This window comes from Palaemon carinicauda, chromosome 36, assembly GCF_036898095.1.
Source record: "Palaemon carinicauda isolate YSFRI2023 chromosome 36, ASM3689809v2, whole genome shotgun sequence".
Lineage (NCBI taxonomy): Eukaryota > Metazoa > Arthropoda > Malacostraca > Decapoda > Palaemonidae > Palaemon > Palaemon carinicauda.
Genome location: NC_090760.1, coordinates 16,226,669 through 16,235,908, shown reverse-complemented (window position 1 = coordinate 16,235,908; position 9,240 = coordinate 16,226,669). Strand labels below are relative to the sequence as shown.

The following is a 9,240-nucleotide window of genomic DNA, read 5'->3' as shown; positions in this document are numbered from 1 at the left end:
GTCGATATTACAATTTGTTTTTTTGGGGACATGCAATAAAATTGGTAGTTGGCATCCCGCTGGGCTTGTAAACACTCACTTCATAATCCTCGCTTTGCGATGCCCAGTCCTAAAACGTATATCCTAACTCTGCCTTTTCCTTATCATATACCATCCTATAATTGACACACTGCACTAATGCACATTCCGACGTAAAGTGAGAAAAGGAAAGGAAATCCCGCGGAAAATCTACGAGAGAATCATCACATTTAATGCTGAATTGAAAAGGAAATTATGCTTAGGTTTACACAGAGACACAACTTAGCCTGAACTGGTCCATCTTTCATGAGGCTGTTCCGTCATGAAGCTTAATTTAGTGTCTGGATACTAACAGATTAATTTTCGTAATTTGCTTCTTGTTTTATGTGCTTAAATGATTTTACTTCAGATTGAACTGATCAAATATTTAGTTAAACCAAAATCTTGAAAGAGGAATATCTTTAATTTCGTGTTATGGCTTCACCTTATTGTATGAATATATTTTCTTATTTAAGCTTAATTTGTGGTAATTTTCCATTCGTTACATTAATTTCTAATCGTTCTCGTCATAAGCTTCCTATTGCTAAATATATTTATAATTTTTACAAGTTTTATCTAAAAAGTCGAATGCAATTGTTCAGAAGTTTGAGGGGCAAGATCTCATTGCCCTTCCCCTTCGGAAGACAATATTTGTTTTGGCATTTCTTAACGTGATGTGCATTTCTAACCATTATGTGAATATATCATACTTTAAATGTGCATTTCAGTTTAACAGCGAAGTCATATGCTTTGATCTCAAGTCGTATTTCTTCATGTGATGCGTTTTTCTAACCGTGACTAGATTATCTGCTTGATTGGTTCATGAAAAGTTATACAACTTTCATGTTAATTAATGAAGAAGTTAGGTCAATATTCAGTGGAGGCTCGAACAGAGTCGGTGCCAAAAATATTAATGTATTTGCTCCTGATATCGAAAGGCAATTTGCCAAAAAGTGTATGAAAAATAATGTATTTCCAGTATTTGGGATCATGAAAAAGATTGTGAAAAGGTCATGAAATAACACAGAGGACCCTTCAGATGTACAAGGATTTCCCGTCAGGTGCATCAGACGGCTACTACCCACGTAGGAGACTCTGGCGCCGGTGCCAAATCTTCTCGGGCGCGTCTACAGGTATTCTGGGCTGTTAAGTGCTTCCCATGTTTCGTGTCACCGATGGTCAGGTGTGTGATACATCTAAATTTGAACAGGCTGGAACGCCCGTGAGCGCTGGATAGGCCCGTGGCGCCAAAGAACCCTACGGACTTCCACAATCATTTCAGGATTTCAGGGATCTATAAAAATCAGCTATCTCACTGTCGTGAAAAAACTGAGACTCAGGAGATTGTTCGTGTCCCACTAGAGGCGTTGGACGTGCTTCTTTATTACAAAATAAATGAATGTGTTTCAACTCGTTGTCCATTTGTTTAGGTTAAAAGCAGATTGTACAAAATATATGTCTCTCTAGGTAAATGTTGGAGTGAAGTTTTGCCCCTGTCTACCTCGAGACGAGGAGACCGGCTTCTTCTTTTACAAAATTACGTCGAGTGATATATTATATAGAGTCTACTGGTCGCAGTCACCAGCGCCAAGGCAAAGGTGAGCTCTTAACTTCTCTAATTTCCCAAACGGCTTCCCACTAAGGGAAACAAATGAAGAACGAGAGAAGTTAACGTGTTGCGTATCATTTAAAGTAGGGGTTCTCTTATCTACGTCATGTGACGAACAGGTAATGCTTCTCATCTACACGCAATATAAAAGTCATGTTTCCAAAGATGTTTTATGTTTTCGTTGAGAGTTGGTGCCTGGTGCCTTCTATTCTTCCAGGAGTTGGGATTTTGCGAAAATGGCTGTGCCGGCCATTTCAAACAGAATCCTTACTCGGAACAAAGTCAGGATGTTAAAAAGCCATTCGGTCACTGTCACCCTTGGGTATAGACAGCTAGACAGCGAAAGGAGATATTGGATTAATTAGAATTGGAGTAGGAAAGTTAGGACGATTCGCTCGGTATCTTATACTCAGTTAAATTCCTCTTTTTCAATGTAAGTATTCCATTTTCATATTCATAGTTTTATCATCTATTTGTTTTTCTAAAAAAAGCTGGCAAATATTTCCTAGTATTATCATCTCTTCGGTTTGATTATTTTCAGTTTACTTCAGCAAAATTTCTTTCTTTGAAAAATTAATTTAAACGCGTCCGTTTTCCTCATTTGTTTCATCTCCAAATCCATTGGAGACATTTATCCTTAATAATTCCAAATGTCATAGAGGGTTTAATAAGGTTATATATCTATATATCTCCTGAACACTGATTTCCCTCCGCCCCTCGTCATCATGGCAATCCACAGTTAAAACAGTTGAATAACAGCTGTTCAAACATCTCCCTCGAACACTTAAAGTCAAATACTTTCTTAAAACGGACGAAAGAAACGTCTTTGTCATCCTTTCATGCAATTCTAAACTCTATCATCCATCACGCCGGAAGGTCGCTTCGAAGGGGCGTGGCTTCGGTGACCTCCCGTGACCCCAGAGGGCGGAGCCTGTTTCGTCTTTAACCTCAGTTCTCCTCTTCGTCTTCGTTTTTGTAGGTGACGTATCTCACGGATGACTTCTCTCCGTATATCAGACCCTGGAGAGAGAGAGAGAGAGAGAGAGAGAGAGAGAGAGAGAGAGAGAGAGAGAGAGAGAGAGAGAGAGAGAGAGTTTCTGTAATTGTTTATGTCCAATCTTTTGTAAAATATTTCATTAAATCCTTATTCTATATATTTCATGTTTTGCAGAACCGTTCTTTATAAAAAAGTATCAATGTTTTGTTTTCATGCGTTTTGTTATATGTTAAAAAAGGCTCAACCTGGCTACGAAGGATTTAGACTTTTTATAATGATTGAATCAGCCACCCCATTAATTAAGTTAATTTCTTTAATTATTGATTAAATTATTTATTGGCTGGTTACCTTCGCCAACTTCGTTGCGAAGGTTATGTTTTGATAAGCGTGTATTTATTGTATGTCTGTCTGTGCGTTTGTGATTCGCATAACTCAAAAACTGTTTGACCGAATCCAAGGACATTTTGATTAGAATTTGGGAGTGATTGGGTCAAAGATCAAGGCCAAGGTCATGAAAAGGTAAAAAACAAATCACAATACTCAAAATTTATTTGATTGAATCTCTTGAAATTGCTGGGATGATTCTCCATGATCCAAGGACAATTTGATTAGATTTTGGGAGTAATTGTTTCAAAGGTCAAGGTCACGAAAAGGTAAAAAACATATTTTTGCCATATCGTGGCCACGTTTTATCTGATTTGTATGAGACTAGTGCCAAAATTCAATTGCCTACATTGTGATATACATGATGAAGGCGAGGGTATGCGCTCTACCGAGTGCCCGTTCTAGTTAATTGGTTAGTTCATATTACTCATTCAATGGTAGTTTATTCATGTTTATTTATTTATCGTTTGGTTAGTATTATGATTTCTTATTCGTTATCAAAACAAATTAGTTAGTTGTTCAAAATCTTTACCAGCACAATTGCCTTTCAGTAACTCTTTAGTGAAAATATTTAGTGAATTTCCCACGCGCACGTTTATATATATATATATATATATTATATATATATATATATATATATATATATATATATATATATATATATATATATATATATATATATATACACATATATATATATATATATATATATTATATATATGTATATATATAATATATACATATATATAATATATATATATATACATAGTGTATATGTATATATATTATATTATATATATAATATAATATATATACATATACACTGTGTATATATATGTATATATTATATATATACATATATATATATATATAGATCATATATATATGTATATATATAATATATACATATATATATAATATATATACATAGTGTATATGTATATATATTATATATATATATACACATACACACAATACTGAATGTATATATATATATATATATATATATATATATATATATATATATATATATATATACATATACACAATATACATATATATATATATAATATATATATATATATATATATATATATATATATATATATATATATATATATATATATATATATATATATACATAAAACACGCACGAAGAGTATATAGTTCAAACCCCAGCAATATACGTGACGCATCCATCGTTGCCAGATGAAAAGTCTAGACATCCTTACCTGGCGTTCCCCTTGAGTTTTAGTAGGAGGCGACTTCAGGCAGTACATGAGAGGGGCCGTAGAGGAAGTTGATTATGGCAATACCGTACAGCATCCACTCGAAGCCGATGGTCTGCACTAGCGTTCCTGAGAGAGCTGGTCCTGTGGGGGTAAGAAGGAGGTGAGAGAGAGAGAGAGAGAGAGAGAGAGAGAGAGAGAGAGAGAGAGAGAGAGAGAGAGAGAGAATAAGTTATGTATGAGAGAGAGCGAGAGAGAAAGAGTATACGTTTTATATGAGAGAGACAGTATAAGTTTTGTGTGTGAGAGAGAGAGAGAGAGAGAGAGAGAGAGAGAGAGAGAGAGAGAGAGAGAGAGAGAGAGAGAGAGAGAGAGAGAGAATACGTTTTGTATGAGAGAGACCGAAAGAGAGAAAGAGTATACGTTTTGTATGATAGAGACAGTATAATTTGTGTGTGTGAGAGAGAGAGAGAGAGAGGAGAGAGAGAGGAGAGAGAGAGAGAGAGAGAGAGAGAGAGAGAGAGAGTATACGTTTTGTATGAGAGAGAGAGTGAGGAGAGAGAGAAAGAGTATACGTTTTGTATGATAGAGACAGTATAATTTGTGTGTGAGAGAGAGAGAGAGAGAGAGAGAGAGAGAGAGAGAGAGAGAGAGAGAGAGAGAGAAAGAGAGAGTATACGTTTTGTATGAGAGAGAGCGAGAGCGAGAGAGAGAGAGTATACGTTTTAATATGAGAGAGAGACAGTATAAGTTTTGTGTGAGAGAGAGAGAGAGAGAGAGAGAGAGAGAGAGAGAGAGAGAGAGAGAGAGAGAGAGAGAGAGAGAGAGAGAGAGTATACGTTTTGTATGAGAGAGACAATATACGTTTTGTGTGTGTGTGTGTGTGAGAGAGAGAGAGAGAGAGAGAGAGAGAGAGAGAGAGAGAGAGAGAGAGAGAAGAGAGAGAGAGAGAGAGAGAGAGAGAGAAATATACGTTTTGAATGAGAGAGAGAGAGAGAGCGAGAGAAAAAGAGGTATACGTTTTATATGAGAGAGACAGTAAAGTTTTGTGTGTGTGAGAGAGAGAGAGAGAGAGGAGAGAGAGAGAGAGAGAGAGAGAGAGAGAGAGAGAGAGAGAGAGAGAGAGAGAGAGTATACGTTTCATAAATGATATACCTAGTTTGATTTGTGAAAATATCTTACATTTTCTGAAAAGATATTAAATGTCTTCAAGTAAAATACAGACATATAGCAATGTATTTAATATAAAAGCAGATATTACAATTGTTTTTTACTTAGACACCTATTCATCATAATTAATGAAAATATCTTATATTTTTTCTTATAAGATATTAATTGACCTTAAAGTCTCGTCTAAGAACAACGTATTTAATTGTAAAAAAGATATTTTCTCTACTTTATATACTTAGTAATTAGTAAAATAAGTTATTGTTATGGTCTCTGACCCATGGTCTTCCACTGTCTAGGGTTAGAGTTCTCTTGCTTGAGGGTACACTCGGGCACACTATTCCATCTTATTTCTCATCTCTTGTTTTATTCATTTTTTATAGTTTATAGTTTATATAAGAGATATTCCTCTTCTTAAAATATTTTATATTTCCTTGTTTCCTTTCCTCACTGGTCTATTTTCTCTGTTGGAGCCCCTGGGCTCATAGCATCCTGCTTTTCCAATAGGGTTGTAGCTTAGCTAGTAACAATAATAATAATAATAATAATAATCTAGCTTAAGACATAAAATACTCTTCTAATGCGAATGAACTTAAAGAAATTTCCTCTAAAGAAATCAGTAAAAACTATTATTACTATTATCATTCATATTACTAGCTAAGCTACAACCCTACTAAGAAAAGCATGATGCTATAACCCCAAAAGGCTCCAACATCGAAAATAGCTCAGTGAAGAAAGGAAACAAGGAAACAAATAAACTACAAAAGAAGTAATGAGTAATTAAAATATAATATTTTAAAAAGAGTAAACATTAACATAAATCTTTCCTATATAAACTATATTATCATCATTATTATTATTATTATTATTATATTATTATTATTATTATTATTATTATTACTATTATCATTACTATTATTATTATTATTATTATCATTATTATCATTAGAGGAGGAGATTTAACATAAATTAGTGTACCCCAAATGTACCCCTCAAGCAAGAGAACACCCTTCCTCGTCCCACCGTCCGAGACATCAGAGGCCACGACGACCCCTTTATATCTTACCAATGGCAAATCCGAGACAGAAAAGCGACGTCCCCGATGGAGTAGACAGATCCATAGACAGCAGAGTGACGAATATCGACGAGATAGCCCAGCTCGGGCATCATGGAGGGAGTCCACACCATCCCGATGGCAAAGCCCAAACCAGCGTTCGGGGCGATGAGGTGGTTGATGGTGGTTGCTCGGGGGATCTGAAGGGGGAGGAGAGAGAGAGAGAGAGAGAGAGAGAGAGGAGAGAGAGAGAGAGAGAGGAGAGAGAGAGAGAGAGAGAGAAAGATTAAGTTTATATTCCGTGTATATATACTGTGCTGTATATATTCATATATATAGCTATAGTCCATTTCTTTTAGCGAGGCATATTTGCCACCGACTCGCAGCGGTGCCCTTTTAGCTCGAAAGTTTCCTGATCGCTGATTGGTTGGACTAGAAAATTCTAACCAATCAGCGATCAAGAAGCTTTTCCGAACTAAAAGGGCACCGCTGCGAGTCGGTGCAAATCTGCCTCGCTAAACAGAAATGGACTATAGACACATGCTCTTTATCACATAGGGGAGATTATCAACTCCAATCTACACTGTTAAAATTTGCCATAAAAAACGCTAAAAATCCTAGAATAAATGTTGCCAGGCATTTAATATTTTAAAAACGGATATATTGACGTCAAGGGGGAACATTACGGTCTGCAACCAGTAAAAGATAATAGGAAAGTAAGGGTATAAATTGCGGTCACCTGTATTTTACTGAAATACGGATGAAAACAGTATACTTTTTAAGGGGAATTTTTTATTAAAATTACGGTTTCATTTTAAGCGTAGATAGACAACCCCTATTTCCAGAGGCCCTTACAAAGATGAGGCAGATAGCGATGATCCAGAGACCGAAGAGGGAGGCGAGCCACCGTCCCATCAGATGACCGAGTGGACCGAAGAGGTTGGTCCCTATCAGGTAGGAGACGGAGGCAGGGATGAAGGCCGCCCCTAACTGCCACTCAGGGGCGCCCATCGTGTCCATCATCCACAGGGGTAGGGAAGGTTCCAGCATGCCAATGCCCATGTTGGCGAAGGTGATGGCTCCTGCAAGGGAGGGGTGTTAGAAAGAATTGATTACAATTTTCCTTTATGCACAGGTTGAGGTGGTTGGGACATGTTGTAGGAATGGGAGAAAAGCCGTTATTCAGTTAGGTATGGAAGTAGCAGGATGGAGAACAGTTGGAAGGTGATTGAAATCATATGGAAAAATTGAATAGTTCAATGGAAAAGGAAGAAAATTGATGGGAAAAAGAGGAATAGTTGATGGAAAAGTGGGATAGTTGATGGAAAGGCAAATAGTTAATGGGAAAGTGGGATAGTCGATGAAAAAGTGAATAGTTGATGACTTTGACCAGTAGGGAACTCGGGTGTCAAGGACACAAGACTTTCAATAGAATCGATAGAATTGATATTGAAACTGTAATAATCATGAGAATAACAAAGCAATATGGATGAATGATTAGTGAACTAACCACTAAAGATCTAAAGAAAAAAAAAGCAGAATCTAAACAATCAAGACTAAAGGGAAAAAAAGAACTACTTGATTGGTTAATGACAATAAGGTTTTCCTATACTAATGTTTGAATTTCACATTGTAGAATTCTCCTTTATTCTAAGTTTCTCACCGGCAGCGACAATGATGTATGGATCACCGCACAGTTCTCCCAGGGTAGGGGCCACTTCCTCTTGCCTGACCACGGCAGGTTGAAGGACCAGCAGCTGGAGAACTAAAAACAAACGAAGAGAGGTGGTTCAGTGTTCTATCTGCTGAGCAGGTTGTTCAGTGTGGCATATACTAACCATCACAAAAAAAAAAAAAAAAAAAAAAAAAAAAAAAAAAAAAAAAAAAAAATCATTTCTAAATGAGGTTAAATAGATTAAAGAGTTAATTCCAGCAGCCATTGCCTGGTTCTCCCTGGTCAGTCTTCAGGCCATTGTTCCTGTCCTTTACCATTCATGAGTGACCTTTAAACATTTAAATTTAATATAATCTATTTATAAATAAGGTTAAATAGATTAAAGAGTTAGTTACAGCAGCCATTGCCTGGTTTCTCCCTGGTCAGTCTTTAGGCCATTGTCTTGTCCTTTACCATTCATGAGTGACCTTTAAACATTTGAATTTAAATAAAAGTTTTTAACTAGAACCAGAATGTTAAAGAAGCTGGATAACTAAGGAGGAAATTTCAGGTAAAATGCTGAAAATTATTTAGTTTAAAGGCTTTAAAGGCCGCTCTTGAATGGCAGAGGCAAGGGACAGTGACATTGCTCCGTCAAGCAGGACAATGCCCTAGAGACTGACCATATATACATATGATCAGCGCCCAAGCTAGGACCAAGGAGGGACCAGGGCAATGCTGCTGATGACCCAGCAGATAGACCTATAGGCTCTACCAAAACCCCCCCTCCTTAGCTCGTAAGGATGGTGAGGGTTGCTCAAAACTCATTAGTTCCTTTGGTCGCTGCAACCTCACCTTCCTTGTGAGTTACGGATGGGGGGGTTTTGGGGAGCCTATAGGTCTATCTGCCGAGTCGATCAGCAGCCATTGCCAGGCCTTTTTTTATCCTAGCTTGGGTGGAGAGGGGGGGTTTAGTCGCTGATCATATGTATATATGGTCAGTCTCTAGGACATTGTCCTGCTCGATAGGGCAATATCACTGTTCCTTGCTCCTGCCATTCATGAGCGGGTCTTTAAACCTTTAAACCA

General features: G+C 36.9%; 1 pseudogene; it reads right to left on the bottom strand.

Moving 5' to 3' along the window:
• Positions 1-2,090: 2,090 nt before the first annotated feature.
• LOC137628498 (chromaffin granule amine transporter-like) overlaps positions 2,091-9,240 on the bottom strand; it is an 11,073-nt pseudogene continuing 3,923 nt past the window's right edge.